Genomic DNA, 17,765 nt, shown 5'->3' on the forward strand with positions numbered 1-17,765 from the left:
TCTCTCTGACCCTCCCCTGCTCACGCTGTCTCCCTCTCTCTCTCTCTCTCTCTCCTAGAAATAAATAAAACTATTAAAAAAAAAAGGAAGGGAACCGATTATATTAATTAAAATCATGGTCCTCAAAATATTTTTTTTTTCTCTCTTTTTCAGAGAGACAGAGACAGAGCGTGCGTGGGCAGGGGTGGGGGGCAGAGAGACACACACACACAGAACCCAAAGCAGGCTGCAGGCTGCAGGCTCTGCCTGTCAGCACAGAGCCCAACCTGGGTGCTCGAACTCACAAACTGCAAGATCATGACCTGGGCCAAAGTCGGACGCTCAACCAACTGAGCCACCACTCAGGCGCCCCAAAATATTTTTAAAGAACATAGTTGTGACACAGTACTACACAGGCTTTTTCTGTGACCACTTAAATACCCGCTCTAGCGATCCCAAGATCTCCTAAGTACTCTCACTGCACAGTAAAGTTGAGTGCTGACAATATTTCGAGATACCCATTACTACTGTGGAAGGACAAGAATCTAGCCATGATTCCTAGCAGTGGCCAAGTTTCAGGCACTGCCAACACCACTGTCGCTTGTGTCCCACCTTCAAAATTGAAGGAAGCGCTGAATTTAATTACAAGTGAATGATGATGCAGCTCATTCACAGAACCCAGTATGACCCCAGGTTAAGAATCCTTGGATTAGGGGCGCCTGGGTGGCTTAGTCGGTTAAGCGTCCGACTTTCGCTTAGGTCATGATCTCGCGGTTCGTGGGTTCGAGCCCCGCGTCGGGCTCTGTGCTGACTGCCAGCTCAGAGCCTGGAGCCCATTTCAGAGTCTGTGTCTCCCTCTCTCTATGACCCTCCCCTGCTCACGTTGTCTCTCTCTCTCCTAGAAATAGATAAAACATTAAAAAACTTTTTTTTTTAAAAAAGAATCCTTGGATTAAGCCTGGTGGCTAAGTTGGTCAGGCATCCAACTTCGGCTCAGGTGGTATCTCACAGTTTGTGAGTTCGAGCCCCTCGCTGGGCTCTGTGCTGACAGCTCAGAGCCTGGAGCCTGCTTCGGATTCTGTGTCTCCCTCTCTCTCTGCCCCTCCCCCACTCGCACGCTTTCTCTCTCACTCTCTCTCAAAAATGAATAAAACATTTTTTAAAAATTAAAAAAGAATCCTTGAATTAAGACATAAAATGCTTACAACAGCATCTGACGTATAGCAATTGCCTGATACCTATTATTATTACTATATCTTGTTAGTAATATAATCCATTTATGTATAATTAATACTGTTACTATCTGAGGTTAAGATACTGTTAATAGGATATGGGAAAGGAAAGGCTTCTGGGAGAAGAGGAGAAAATTCCCCAAAAATGCCTGCCCGATTTGAGGGGGAATGAGCTTCTTGCTCCGACCTGAGTAATATCTGGAGATCCTTACAGAGAAGGAATCCTACCAGCGGTGCTATCCATTGAAAGACAGAGAGCAGCCCTGACATCAGGGAGCTGGCTTGGCTGTGATCCGATGAGCCTGATACTCACAGATAACGGCTGATGGCTTGTGAAACAGAAGCAGGAAAAAAACAGACCAAAAAAACACAACAACACAAAACAGAAATAAAAAGCAAGACTGCTCTATAATCCCATCTGAACAAAGACAAAACGCGAACATTTCCAAGCCACCAAAACGACCGCACGTCCCCCTGCCCTGGCGGATACCATGACCGTGGCCTCTCGGGCACGCACAGCGATGGCCTCGCCCTGGTCTGCCTTCTGCACAGGAAGGTGTATCAGGAGCCCAGCTACGGAACGCTCCCGTTCCCTGCGAGCATGCAACCTAGAGAAAACCTCCTTGCTTACACTGTTCCCAAGATCACCTTGCACAAGCCCAGTCCTATAATAAGCCTCTTCCAACACCCTCTTGCTGAGATGCCTCCAAGCTCCCCAGCCAGCCAAGCGTTCTCTCTCGCTGAAATGAGTAATCAGCCCAACTTGTCTGACGGCAGGCGTGCCCCTGGTGGTCTCAGGCTGGAGGGCATGGACAGACCACGACTTGTTTGTGTACATGCATAAAATGGGCTCTCAGCCTCTTCAGCTTATAGTTCTCCAACTAAAAATTGAAACAATGCTACAAATTAAATACTACATGCTACAAAACTAATAATAACGATTATTATTATTGGGGCGCCCGGGTGGCTCAGTCGGTTAAGCATCCGACTTTGGCTCAGATCGTGATCTCATGGTTCGTGGGTTCAAGCCCCATGTCAGGCTCTGCTGACGAGTGTGGAGCCTCCTTGGGATTCTCTCTCTTTCCCTGTTTCTCTGCCCTTCCCCTACTTGCATTTTCTCTCTCTCAAAAAATTAAGAAACTTTAATAATAATAATTATTCATATGTTACATATGTAATGTGTATATTATATGTAATGTATGTATTATATCTATATAACATAAGCATATATTATGTAATATGGACGGACATATTATATTATTACAGTTATATGTACTGACCCTGCCTCCCTCATTCCATTTCCACCACCTCCCGTGAAATAAATTCCGTGTCCGTTTAGGATTAGGTTTGAGTTCATGTAACAGAAAATTCAAATGACACAGACTCACAAAAGGAAGTGGCTGGTACAAGTCCTCCACGATGTGCTGGCTTAAACGAACTGGGACCTGCTTGGGACTCCGTGGGCTGGCAGTCTGGATGGGCTCTGGGGGAAGGGCTTGCATCTGAGTTCATCCTCCGTCTGCAATCAGCTAGGGTGGGAGGTCGCGCCCCAGTGGCTGCTGGCCGGCTGTAGGCAAGGAGAGTGCGGATAACTGGGCCACACACCCTCTCATCTCCGCGGGCCGGGCTCCTCCCACGGTGGTCTCAGAGTCCCTGGGGGCAGCAAGCCCCATGCACAAGGCCCTCTGGAGCTTCGGCCTTTTCCCACAGACCAAAGCAAGTCACAAGACTCGGCCCAGATTCCAGGGATGGAGAAGGGCACTCAGGTCTCCATGGGGGAAGCTGTGGAATCACATGGCAAAGGGGTGAACGTGCAGGAATGGGAGAGACTTGGGATCATTACTCCAAAATCTCTGCCTCAGTTTGTTTTTTTCTCAAGTCAGAAAGTCTGGGGACTCAGCTGAAAAAAACCTCAATGGACGAAGTTGGAAAAATTTGAGCAAGAACATAAAGTTGTATTGAGTTATAACCCAATGGATAAAATAAATATCCCTGGGTCCATATGGAATATGGATACATTCAAGTACGATATTTATCAAATCAAATAAGTGATTGAGTAAATAAGTAGATGGATGATAGATAGATGATAGATAGATAGATAGATAGATAGATAGATAGATAGATAGATAGATAATAGACAGACAGACAGGAGAAATAAATCTCTGGTGCAGAAGAATTCCAAGTAATTTATGTGAGATACTCCACCCTTAGGGAAGGGAAAACAGCTCCCCACGCCTTAAGCGTGGGCTGCATATCATGGCCTTATTCCAAAGAGTGCAGCATGGAAAGAAATAAAAAGAATAACTTTACAGTAGAGACTGACAACGATCAAAGTTCATATCCATACTGATAAGCTGTGTTGTCAGTATATATATACCCTTGGGAGAATGTGAGAACAGCCACTTTATCTCTGTGGTCTTCCTCCCCAAATACAACACCCCGGTCTAATCATAAGAAAATCGTCAGACAAATCAGGTACAACATACCTGACCAGTACTCCTCAAAACCTTTTTTTTTTTTAGTTAATAATAATGTAAGAGTATTGAGTTGTTCATTGTACGAGTGTAGCATGCCAATATAAGATATCGATAATAGGGGAAACTGGGTGTGGGATATATAGACACTTTTTGTACTATCTTGGCAATAATTCTGTAAGTCAAAAACCGCTGTAATAAAATCAAAAGTTTATTAAAAAAAAAAAAAAAAGAAGTCTAAAGATCAATCCAGGCCAGGGCTGGTGCCGTCTTTATGGTATTATCAACATCTCACGTTCCCTCTAATTTCGTGTTGCTTCACTCTTACCATGTGACTTCCTCCTCAAGATCAATTCTTGACCCAAAATGGCTGCAGGGGCTCCAGCCATAATGCCTGAGTCCCCTGTAGGAAGAAGAAGAAAGGGCAAATTGGCTTTCATCCCAGCTGCATCAGTGCCTTCCACAGATATTTCCCAGAGATCTCACCTACCAACGTCTACTCATCGGCCACCAATAGCTGCAAGAGAGGTTGAGAATGCCGTCTTCTAGGGGCGCCTGGGTGGCTTAGTCGGTTAGGCGTCCGACTTTCGCTTAGGTCATGATCTCACGGTTCGTGGGTTCGAGCCCTGCGTCGGGCTCTGTGCTGACTGCCAGCTCAGAGCCTGGAGCCTATTTCAGAGTCTGTGTCTCCCTCTCTCTCTGACCCTCCCCTGCTCACGCTGTCTCTCTCTCTCTCTCTCTCCTAGAAATAAATAAAAATATATATATAGATAAAAAGAGAGAGAGAGAATGCAGTCTTCTAGCTGTGCACATTGCAAACAGAAGAAAATCAGGGTTTGGTCAACAGAGAAAAAAGAGAGAAGGGAATTCCATGGGCAACTGGCAGCCTTTCAGGTGCTATTAGAATTCCATTTTAGAAATGAGAAAAAGTGAACCTCAGAGGGGGTGCGTGACTTGCCCCTAGTCTGAGGACCAGGCAAGGAGGAAGATGGACTTGACCTCAGAACCAAAACTCTTCAGCCTATGGCCCTAACTCCTAAGGCACCAATGTTGCGACGGCATCAACGTAACATTAATTCAGCAACAGGGAGGGTGTTGCTTTGCTAAACCTGAATTGCCACCAGCAGAGTGAATGTGGGACAGACACTCAAGCATGCTGCCATTTCTGTCGGTTTGTCACATGCTTCTGCCCAGCTCCGTGTGCTACCAACATTACTCTCCTACCACTTGGCTCTGGGTCACCTCCAGTGAAACTTCCTCCCCACCCTCTACCTCTGCACCACCTGGCCTTCATTTACCAGGAATTCCTCTTTACATATGAAAGCCCCCTCTGCCCATTTCTCATCACTCAGGGCTGGTGACAGTGGTCAAGATCACAGGCTCTGGAGTCAGCCTGGGTTCAAATCCCGGCTGCACCCCTTGCTCACTGTTGACCTCGTTGCAAGTTACTTAACGTCTCTGTGCCTCAACTTCCTGCCCTGTGAAATGAGGATGATAATAGTACCTATCTTATCGGGTTGTTGTGAGGGTTAAATGTATACTAACTACTGAAAAGTGCAAAGCACAGTGCCTGGGCCCCTAGACAGTTCTCAGTAAATGTTATTCCTTGGTGCCTGTGTGATCCCAAGCCCGGATACAATCTCAGGTAGGTGGTCATGTAGATGACTCATGATATGCTTGAGTTACTTTTTTAGGGTTATCACCAAAATGAAATCAAACAATTTTAAAAAATCCCTATGGAGAACTCATTAACCAGCATCCCCATATATCAGCTTGGAAAACACTAATTTTGAGTGAAAGGCACAGGCATTTCAGATCTGGCTCAGACTGGTTCTGCCATGAACTTGTCATGTGACCTTGGCCAGGCACCTGTCACTCTCCAGAATCAGTTTGCTCAGCCTCCAAATGGGACACTAATACTATTGCAGAGCCCAATATGACAATTCGTTGGGAAAGGAGTCTGTGATCTGTGACTTGCTGGTGGACCCGAGGTTCGCCCAGGGGACACAGGTTCTGCCACTGATAACAGACAAACTTCCTACTCTAGGAACTGCTCCCCCTCAGGGCTGGGATGTGGGGGACTCCGTTTCCCTGTCTGCTCATTGAGGTCCCCCCTGGTTCCATAGACCACACAGGGAAGCTAAGAGATTTTCCTAAGTTCACAGGTGAAGAACCAGACTCTGATTCCAGTGCTCTTTCTGCACAGAGGCACCCCAGAGCTGCCTGCGTGGACCAGAGGGGTCACTGTGCCCTCCCAGAGTCTGCCCTCAACATTCAGCGATGCTCTGTGCCCTGCCCCCCAGCCCCAGTCACCACCTTGGCCAAGCGGAGTTGGGTGATAAACACCAGAAATCAACTAACCGAGAAGGCTGGCAGTGGATTTATGGGAAGGGACACCCAAGACGGGGGAAGAAGAAACCCCCAGAACTCCTCGGGGGCCTGTCAGGGGGCTCAGGGGCAGAGCCTGTGGCTGTCCTCTCTAGGGTACTGACCAGCAATGACCCACCTCCAACCACCCTCTGCCTGTATGCCCTCCATTCAATTCAAGTTCCCAGGAGAGACTCTGGCCTGGCCAGCCCGCAGTCAGGTGTCTGTCACCGCCAGCCAGTCACCTATGTGCAGATGACAGCAGCCGTAACTCAGACGTGGCCAGCGGGGACACTCATGCCCACCTCCAGGCACCGGCGCAAAGCTAGAAAAAAAAAACAAAACAAAACAGGAGGTGGTTTTCTTCCCAGAATTGGAAACAGAAACAAATACATGGTTTTGTTTCCCAAAACCTGCCTGTGGGTTCCGCATTCACAAGCATGGTGACATCTGGGGCCTGGTTTTAGGTGGGTGCGGGGCCAGAGAGTCGGGAAGAATGAGTTTTGTTTCCCCAGAAATACACGCAGTCCCGGCCCTGCCCACAAATGTGTGTCTCCAGGGAAACTAAACTTCCCTCGCTGGGGAGGCTCTGCCTTGTGGCCCCTGCCGGTGGGCACGTGGAAGGATGTCAATCATGATGGTAATAAAACCAGCTGACAGTCTTGGGAGGCACTGGACTAGGTATGTGACCTGCATCTCACGCAATGGCAGGAACTACTAATGGCCCCATTACACAGGTGGGACAACTGGGGCACAGAGGGCTTCGGTGATTTATTCAAGGTCACACAGCGAGTTAGACGCAGAGCAAGAATTTGAACCCTAAAATGGACCACTGTTAGAGTCACAAGGGTCCCCCAAACCCATTAAGGGCGCAAGATCATTTAGCAGATGGGGACACCCAAGGCCGATAAGAAGGTAGAACTGGGGTGGGGGTGGGGAGGGAGACAGGGGCACTGGCACACTTACGGTGCTCCCGCCACGTTTCAGGGACCTTAGTTCGTTGACCGTCTGGAGGAGAGCACGGCTGCTCCCAGCTCACAGAGGGGACACTGCAGCTCAGCAAAGGGGCGCCCTTGCCAGAGCCTCCCAGCGGGTGAGCAGCAGGGCTGGGATCCTAAGCACCGTCCCTCCCACCCAAGCCTGTGCTTTGTCCTTCTCTGGCATCCTAGATTCGGGCCTGGCTGCTGAGCGTGAGGGCCCTGGCTCCTGACCTCCTGGCTCGGCCCAGCAGGGAGCCTGCCCTGGCTTGCCGCTCAGGGCATTCAGTGGGTGGCCGGAAGCCGGCTCACTGGGGGGCCGGTGCCCTGGCGGGGGAGGTGCTGGCAAAGGGGCTGGGACTGCAGCCTCGGAGGAGACGAGAGACGGGGCCTGGCAGGGCCCCTAAGGCGGAGGCAGCTTCCGCCTGATGGTGTCTCCCTGCAGGATCCAGCAGTCAAGTCCTCTCTGCTCTCTCGGCCTCAACTTCCCCATCTGTACATGGGGAGGCTGGACTCAATGGCTGCTAAGGACCCTCTTCGTTCTGACGCCGTGGGATTCTAAGAGGCTTGTATCAGGCATCCACTGCTGGGGAAACATTATCACAAAACCACCACCTTACAGTATCTGTAGCTCAGGAGTCGGGGCATGCTCTCTCTGCTCAGGGTCTCTCTCTGCTCAGGGTCTCTCTCTGCTCAGGGTCTCTCTCTGCTCAGGGTCTCTCTGAAATCCAGGCGTAAGCTGGGCTAGGTGCCTTTGGGGAGGCTCAGAGTCATTCGGGAGATCCTTGTCACGCACGTCCTTTCGGCTGCTTGCCTGCCGGTCTGAAACGTACATTTTCCTGCCGGCTGGTGGCTGGTTGGGGGGGTCGGGGTCACTCTCAGCCGCTAGAGGCCACCTCGGATTCTATCGCCCTTCATGCCCTATTGTTCTGGCCTCCCATGTCCAATACTTGCTCCACCTTCAGAACAGATCCAGAATCTGACACTCCTCACCCTGGGCCACCTCTAACCCCAGACCTGCTCCTCCATCTCGGGCCAGGACTGTCGCAGCAGCCTCCTCACTGGCCTCCCCACCTCCTCCCCGGCGGCGCCGTAGCCCGTTCTCCCCTTGGCAGCCCGGGACAGAGGACCGTGTTAAAATACAAGTCTGATCCTGCCCCACCTCTGCTCCGAACCCTCTCAGGGGTTCTCAGAGTAAAAGCCAATGTTAGATGCTGACCCCAGCTCCTAGCCCTCCGCCCCTCACTCACTCCAGGCCCACCACCTTGGCCTCCATGCTGTGCCTCAAACACACGGGGTGCACCCTCTGCCCAGTTCCTCTGCCTCCAACTGTCTCATCACAGACATCCACGAGGCTCTCCCTCACGCCCCCTCCCCGCCCCCGTCTCTGCTGAGATGTTGCCCTGACCACACTATTTAAAAGCACCATCCCTGCTTCTAAGAAAGTTAAAATATACACTTACCACTAGGCCCAGCAACCCTGCTCCTGGCCCTTTACCCAGGAAATGAAAAGATAGGTGCACACATAGAGCTGTACGGGGATGTCCGTAGCAGCTTTGCTTGGAATAGCCACAAAACGGAAGCAACGCAAATGTCCATCAATAGGCTGGATGAATAAACAAAACATGGGACGTCTGTACCACGGACTACTCAGCAATAAAAAGGGACGACACGCAACAACATGGCTGAATCGCAAACGTATATTGTTACACTGAGCGAAAGGAGCCAGATTCGGTCTATGTGAACTGCGGAAAAGACAAATCCAATCCTTCCTAGTGAAGGAAAACTGACCAGCAGTTTCCTAGATGGGCAGAGAGGGAAGGATGCAAGTCACTATTGACTGCAGAGGGGCAGGAGGGAACTTTAGGGGATGGTAGAAATCTTCTAGAACTTCTCTGTAATGGCAGACATATAGATATATCCAATTGTAAAAATTCATCAAAGCATAGAACTAAAATGGGTCAATGCTGTTGTATGTCAGTTATACCTCAATACAAAAGGGCAAAAATCTAGAGTTCCACCCCCCCCCACCTTCCCTCCCGGCTTCATTTTTTCCAGAACATTTCCACTCTGGCATGCATTGCCAATATCTCCCTTAGAATGTCAAGTCCACAAGAGTGAGAACTTTTGGGTTTTTTCTCTGTTCTATCTTCAGTACCCTGAACTGAACTGGGTAGAGGGTGCACCCAGTGTGTTTGAGACACAGCATGGAGGCCAAGGTGGTGGGACTGGAGTGAGTGAGGGGCAGAGGGCTAGGAGCTGGGGTCAGCGTCTGTGGCATATCGTAAGTGCTTAATAAATACTGGATGGATGGATGGATGGATGGATGGATGGATGGATGGATGGATGGATGGATGGATGGTTGGAGGGATGGTTGGAGGGATAGATGGATGGTTGGATGGATAGATGGATGGATGGATGGATGGATGGATGGATGGATGGATTTAGTCCCTGAAGGCTCAGAGCCAGTAGATGAGGCTGGCTGTTGGAAGTGCCTACACACCCACCTGGAGGTTGCCAGACAATCACCAGACCAGCAAGGCCTGTGAGACTGTGGGAAGTGTCATCATCCCATCCGGGGCTGCGTCATCACTCGGGCATTCAGACAACACCATCCCGGGGCTGTCATACCCACCACCAACCCTGGCAGGCAGCCCAGACCAGAACCTGATACCCATTGGCTGGGGTTTCCCGTGGGTGCTGTGCGTGTGGAAACCAAAATATTACCGTAGAGGGTGGAGCCACAAAACTAAGCTGGGCAAAGCCCCGAATGCAGCCAGTGGTTGTGCCAGGGGAGTGGGTAGTGGCTGGACCTGCTGGTCTGATGGCTGGCTGGCTGTTTCAGGTTTCTCATTTCTGCTTTATTTCACTGAATTTTCAATTCCTTCCTTCCTTCCTTCCTTCCTTCCTTCCTTCCTTCCTTCCTTCCTTCCTTCCTTTCTTTCTTTCGCATAGGTAATACATTCACATGGTTCAAAATCCAGAAGGTACAAAAAGTAAGATGTGAGTCTCCCTCTGACCCCTGGCTCCAGCCAACATGCAGGGCTCATTGTGTAACTCCCCAGGGAGGTTTGAGGTCAGTACAAGAGTACGTGGACATATGTTCTGATTTCCAAAATTAGTAGTACAGTGTGTGGGCCGTTCCACACCTTGCTTGTTCGCCAAACCAGGCATCATGCCATTCCACGTCAAGTCCACGCAAGGCATCTTTTCTATGGCTGCATGGGATGCCACTGTGTGGCTGGGCCCGAGCTGGGTTACCCACTTCTCACTGACGGCTGTTTTCAATAGTGTGCTCTCGTAAACAATGGTGAAATAAATAACATTATCTATCCTTTGTATGATGTGGCCATTTTAAAATAATTTTTGTAATGTTTATTTATGAGAGAGAGAGACAGAGTATGAGTTGGGGAGGAGCAGAGAGAGAGAGAGAGACACAGAATCCGAAGCAGACTCCAGGCTCTGAGCTGTCAGCACAGAGCCCTACGTGGGGTTCGAGCCCACCAACCGTGAGATGATGACCTGAGCCCAAGTCAGACACTTAACCGCTTAACCAACTGAACCACCCAGGTACCCCTGTATGGGGGCATTTTTACATTTAGATAGTGACTTCCCCACATTTACACAATGAGAGATTGTGATTGTGGGCTGGGACAGGCCCTCTCCATTCACTACTAACCCACCTCATTTTGCCGAGAGAAACACCAAAGCCCAGACCGGGAGTGACACACCAGCCTGAACACCACTGGGTTTCAAGGAGGGGTGAGTGATGAGGTCTCAGCAACCCCCAACTCACCTCCCTCCCTGCCTCAGGCTGTGTGATCTTGGGCGCATCGGCTTCACCTTTGTGAGGCCCCCTTGGAGGAGATGGTAATGACACCCCCTTCACAATGTCAGTCACTCCCAGGAATGAGCTGCACAGGGAGAACTTTGCTCTGTGCTGGGCACACAGTAGGTCCTTGGGGTCTCATAGATGTTCACTGGTTGGTCTGTATATGCGATTCTTCCAATGGCTTAAATGCTTAATACTGGCCACTAATTAAAATTGTAAAACCTACTGGTAGTGAAGGTCAATGGCAGTCACACCACCCTCAACACACACGTACACACACACATGCACGTGGGTCGGGCAGACCTGGGTTCCCATAGTAACTGCCCTATGTGCTAGTTTGTAACCTCCAATGAGGCAGCTGTCCTCTCTGTGCCTCAGTGTCCCCACCGGCAAGGCAGGTACTGTACAGGGTGCAATTAGACACAGACCAAGAGAAAGTTCTGCAAGCCGCCAAGGCTGCAGGCACGTACAGGATTAAGGGATTTATCCGGCCAGCAGACACTGAGGGTGGAGGAAGACGTGCGGAGGGAGATCAGGGACATCCAACAGGCCCAGTTTGCCCTGAAGAACCTCCCAGGGCTCGGAGGCACCTGGGTGGCTCAGTCGGTTAAGCGTCCAACTCTTGATTTCGGCTCAGGTCTTGATCTCATGGTTCGTGAGTTCAAACCCCACGCAGGCTGAGCAGGCTGACCGCACAGAGCCTGTCTGGGATTCTCTCTCTCTCCCTCTGCCCCTTCCCTGTTCATTCTCCACCCCCCTCAAAATAAAGAAACGTAAGTTAATAAATAAATATCACATTAAAAAAAAGAGAGAGAGCCCCCCAGGGCTGCCTGGCCCAGCTGTCAGGAAGCCGTGAACCTAGCAGGCTGGCAGGCTCCAGACAGAGCCCGCTGGCTCCAGCTGGAGGCCATGGTGAGGGTAAGGGCTGACCTAGAGGCTGGGCCGGGCTATTTTCATCCCCAGGACGGCCAGGCAGAGGGCCCCAGCTCCCTTCCTCCCCACAGGGCCCAGTGGCCTCCACAACCTAGAAGCCTTTCCAGACACAGAGCCCACAGAGAGACCACAGATGCCTCGCAGCAGAACAGAAAGGTGAACTATGATCAAGGTCGCCAAGCCGGGGCTTGAACCTGGACCCCCTAACTTCCAGGAGCCAGTGCCTTCCTGCACGCCATTCGCTCACTCATTCTTTCATCCAACAAATAGTTGTGGATTACCTACTGCTCCCCAGGGGACAGGGACACGGCCTAGAGCAAAGTCAGATCCTTGCCTCCCAGAGCTGTGTTCTAGTAAGAGACAGAGGCAAGAAATGTGGCCTCTGTTTACGGAGTCAGGGGCTGATATGTATTTTTCTAGCAAGAAAAATAAACCAGGAGAGGGAACTAGTGCCTGCTGGATGCTGAGGGTTTAGCTAGGGAGGGTGGAGGGTGGGTGGGTCAGGGAAGGCCTCTCGGAGGAGGTGACATGTGAGCGGAGACCTAAATGAAGTAAGAGAATGAGTCCTGAGGATATCTGGGGTAGGATAGATCTTGGCAATGGAAGCAGTGAGTGCAAAGGCCCTGAGGTAGGAATGTGTCTGGTGTGTTCCTGGAACATCAAGAAGGCAGTGTGACTATAGCAGGGCAGGAGTAACAGGAATTCAGGCCACGAGCACCTTGTAGACCATAGTTAGACCTCTGGGTTTCATTTCAGTCTGCCTAGCAAGATCCTCACATTTTCAAAGGCTCCCATTACCCTGCACGACCTGACCCTTGTGCTCCAGGTCCAGCCCCACCCACCTTCTTTCCATTCCTAGAATCTACTCTCACCACAGGCCCTTTGCACAAACTGTTCCTTCAATCTGAAATCCCTTTCTACTCCTATCCCTTCTTCTGTTTAACTCCTACCTTCCTTCCTATCTCAGCTCAAGTAGCTCAGGCTTCCAGGCCTCCCTGGCCAGCTCAGCAATCCGTCCTTTGTTCTAGGACCTAATTCTAGTGGCCATAATGTGACTGGGATGACCAATTAATATCTGTCCACGACCGAGATTGAGCTTTCCAAGGGCAGATGTTCTGGTTCATTTTGTTCACTACAATGACCCCAGGGTGTACCTCATACAACAAATGTGTGTTGCATTTATGAATGGATGAATAGCGGAGGTATTTCAAATTTTGGGACTTTCCCTGGCACACATCGGCTGTGCTAAATTGCAAACCTGCTGCAATCATTCCTCCATACTTGTCCTCAGGCCCTTTTGCAATGTGACTAAGAAATGGAGTCTATTTCTCGATCCTTTGAATCTGACTTGGCCATGTCACTTTGGCCAATGGGACCTTAGTAATCACAACACAGGCAAAGTCTTTTTTTTTTTTTAATGTTTTATTTATGAGAGACAGAGCATGAGCATGGGAGGGGTGGAAACAGAGGGAGACACAGAATCTGAAGCAGGTCCCAGACTCTGAGCTGTCAGCACAGAGCCCGACGCATGGCTCGAACCCATGAGCTGTGAGATCATCACCTGAGCCAAAGCCGGACGCTCAACTGACTGAGCCACCCAGGCGCCCCAAGCAGAGTCTTTAAAAAGCTCTTGTGTGAGGCACCTGGGTGGCTCATCGGTTGAGTGCCCGGCTTCTCAGGTCATGATCTCACAGTTCGTGAATTCGAGCCCGGCATTGGTTTCTCCGCTGTCAGCACGGAGCCTGCTTTGAATCCTCTGTCTTCCTCTCTCTCTGCCCCTCCCCCACATACACTTTCTCTCCCAAAAATAAATAAAAACATTTTTTTACAATGTGCATTGGAGCTCACTTCTCTTGCTCAAGGTGGAACTTCAAGATTACCATGTGAATGGGCCCAAGCAAGCCTCATGAAGGTGAACCTCATGGAGGTGACTGAGGCACCCCTCAAACAGCTTACCAACTGCCAGACCTATGGGTGAGCCCCTCCAAGCCTAGCTGACTGCAATCACACGAATGGGCTTAGGTAAGAACAGAAGAACTACCCCGCTGAACCCAGACCAGATCACCAGTTCATAAAATCATAGACTACGAGTCTTGAGCCACTAGGTTTCGGGTGGTTTGTTATGCAGCAAAGACTGACTGATACACATATCCAGTGAACATACACCGGGCAGACAAAACATCTACACATGCACACGTAAATGTACATAAATGGCCTCCTGTAGAAAATGTCAGCACCCACATAGACACACCCCTTACAGGTCACACGCAGACATTCCAAGCCATCACCCAACCCCACACACACCTCTATTCAGGCCACTATTCAGGGTCACACATCAATGTAAATACATTCTGGGAATGGGTGGGTCACCAATTCCCAAGCTCTATGTCCCTGGAGCTGCCCAGCGCAGTACAGTGCAGGGTGTGGAGAAGGACTCAGCAGACCATAGTTGACCTAATGGATGAATAAAACGAAGGGCACAAAATGAGCAATCGGTTGGCACAGTGAGCAAATGGTGCTGGAAGTTTCCCAGGGGTAAATGAAGAGGCCTGGCAGTGGGGATCACAGCTTCAGTTTCTATCCCTCTTAGAGATCTCCTGGCAGGGCATATAGGAGGTGCTCACAAATGCTTATATTACAGATTATACTTGTGCTTGAGATTCTCTTTTAAAAATTGGTCCCCCCCTTTTTTTAGTGGGGGGAGGGGTTGCGAAAGGGCATTTGAAGGAAGTTGGAACCAATACGTTACCTTCTGAGTAACTATGAGGACATTGAGGATGTCAGAGAGGTAAGGATGTGTTATAAGGAAATTAGGGGAATGAAAAACAAAGCAGGTAGTAACTCCAGGAAAAACCGAGAGCTTCTCAAGAAAGGAAATATAACCATCATATGTGATTCAGGTTTGCAGGAAACAGTGTTTGTATAGTTACAATATAAATAACACTAAGTTCACTTAATGTAAGAAAATGGTGAGGGGCACCTGGGTGGCTCAGTCAGTTAACCATCCAACTCTAGACTTTGGCTCAGGTCATAATCATGGTTCATGAGTTCGAGCCCCATGTAAGTACAGAGCCTGCTTGGGTTTCTCTCTCCCTCTTTCTCTCTGCCCTTCCCCCGTTCACACACTCTTTCTCTCTCTCTCTCTCAAAATAAATAAACATTTTAAAAATGGTGATAAATATAGATTGAAAGGAGAGTGAGAATAATCAACTCTTCCTTGATAATAATAATTATAAGAAATATTTTCAACCACTTCCAGAGTAATTATTCTGGTACATTAATCTAGGCACTTTACATGTTGAACCCTCATAACAATCCCATAACTTAAATATTCTTATTACTCTCATTTTACAAGTGAGGCAACTGACCACAAAGAGGTTAAGTCACTTGCCTGAGGTCACATGGGCAGTAAGGGGAACAGCTGGGATTCAAACCCAGGCAGTCAGTTTACAGAAGTGACACTGTGGAGATGTCAGGCAATATTTGCCTAACGTTAATCCAGAAAACCACAGGAAAAGCATCTAACTCAGAAATATGGAAGAAAGTACCAAAAGAAATAGTCAAAAGAGTCAATGCAGTCATTCGGGGGGCCAGGCAGGGGAAGGACACGGCAACAAAATGTGTTTTTATTAGTACTACTTAATTTATACAGATACATAGATATATCCACAAGATAGGGGCAGCAGTTGACAGAGAAGGGACACGAGAGAATTTTCCACAGTGATGCAAAGTTGCTCTACGTCCTGACTGGGGTTTGGGAAAGAGTATGCCCTTGTCTAAACTCAGCAAATGGCAGCTTTAAGATCTGTGCATTTCACAGTATGTAAATTTCACACACACACACACACACACACACACACACACACACCTGTAAACACATATTGAACTCTAGCTAATGATATAATGCATGCTAAAAGGCCTTCAAGGGAAGTGTTTGTAACTTACTTTAAAACGTTTCAAAAAAGTTAAGTTGTCTTAATAGATGGATGGATGCCTGATGAAGCAAATCTAACAAAATAGTAAGAATTGTGCATCCAGGGGCGCCTGGATGGCTCAGTCAGTAAAGCGTCTGACTTCAGCTCAGGTCATCATCTCACCACTCGTGGGTTGAAGCCCTGCGTCCAGCTCTGTGCTGACAGCTCAGAGGCTGGAGCCTGCTTCAGATTCTGTGTCTCCCTCTCTCTGCCCCTCCTCCACTGGTGTGTGCTCTCATTCTCTCTCTCTCTCTCTCTCTCAAAAATGAGTAAATGTTTTTAAAAAATTTAGGAAAAAAAAAGAAAAGAATTGTGCATCCAATAGGTGGGTATATACGTGTTCGCTGTATCATTCCTTCAAGTCTCAAGTCTGAAACTTTTCTTAATAAAGTGTTGGGGGATAATACACATGTATTATCTGAAAAATAAGATTTTTAAAAATCTAAATGGGGTGTTCTATCTTGGGCCTGAAAGGACCCACACAGCTATAAACCTGTCTGCATAGCCTTCTCAGGGGCAGCTACCACCATGCTCTTGCCTAAGCGCCCCCCTACCCTAGGACCTAGAGTCAGGGACCTAAAGACGAATCCCTCAGTCCCTCCCTGCTTCCCCGGGACACAGGATGTCAGACAGGATGTGTGTCTCCTCTGCCTGGTCCCCTTGAACACTTCAGTAGCAGAACAAGAACCATTTCATCAGGGAAAGGAACAGGGCCCTCCAAGTATCCCATCCTCTGCCAAAAGGGTAGACTGAGGCCTGGCAGGTGGGGCCAAGTGCCTTTCCCAAGGGCCCATCACACCTTCATGACAGGAGTGAGCAGCCAGATTGCGGGGCTCCCAAGCCCACGTGTATATAATTAGCCGCTGGGAACCAGATCCGGGAGCAGATCTCATCTCCGCCTAATTAGGGGCTGGGCAGCTGGGGCCAGTCTGGCCTGGGGGCGCTGCTATGAAAGCCAGGCAGCCCCCGGGGACAGGGCAGCAGCTGCGGGCCCTGGCTGCTGCTCCCTGCCCCTCACACTCGGACCGAAGGCGGAACAATAGAGGGGCTGTTTTTGCAGATCCCCGAGGCTGGCAGAAGCCCCCGGTCATTCCCTCCACAGACCCCCACAGGGGAAGTTGATAGGTTCCAGAATCCTGGCGGAAGGGGAGTCCTCCTAGAACCAGGAACCACCTTCTCCACGTCCAAGAATGCCTGCCTGCTCTCTCTCGCTCTCTCAAACAGACCTGCCCAGTGCCCTTCCTGACTACCCCCCCACCCCGCTCCCGGGAACAGGTCTGGTCTTAGAGCAGAAGTCCCTGAACATACCTGTCCCCACATTATAGGACAACGTGTCTGCTGATCAGCTGCCCCTTCCCTTCCGCCAGACATGGCAGGACCCACATCTGTCTTACACACTGCTGGGCACTCAGCAGATGCTGGGGCGGGGGGGCGGGAGGGGAGAGGGAGGGAAGATCGCCAGGACCCAGGGCAGGGAAGAGGGGTAAGGCGTGGGTTGGGAGAATCAGGGAGCCAGGCTATGGGGTGTGCAGCTGGCGTGCAGGCCTGCTCTATGACAGTCCCCAAGACGCTATCCTTCCAGGTCTAAGACAGACCCTGGAAAGGCGACCTGGAAGATTCAGGGACAGGATGAGCGTGAAGGGTCTGCGCCTAGGACTTAACCTCCTCCAGGAACGAGGGGTCTCCTGGCCCGTCACCCACCAGCACTACGTTCTGAAATGCAGCCACAACATACCCACTTTCTTGGAGTTTTGGGGTGCTGGCGGCTCACGGGAAGGGGCAACGCTTAGCAAAAACTTCTGGCCAGGCTGACTGGAGGAGCTGCTCTTTGCCATCTCAAAGGACACCTCCTCTGCAGAGTCTGCCCAGATTACCCTTCCTGACCCCTCACTCTTTTAACTTGAGGACCAGAAGGCTCAGCTCCCGCATTGTCAGAGCTGCTGGGTGCCTACAGGCAGGTCATAGGCCTCCCTGGGCCTCAGTCTCCCCATCTGTAT

Source organism: Crocuta crocuta, unplaced genomic scaffold (genome assembly GCF_008692635.1).
Source record: "Crocuta crocuta isolate KB4526 unplaced genomic scaffold, BGI_CrCroc_1.0 scaffold15, whole genome shotgun sequence".
Lineage (NCBI taxonomy): Eukaryota > Metazoa > Chordata > Mammalia > Carnivora > Hyaenidae > Crocuta > Crocuta crocuta.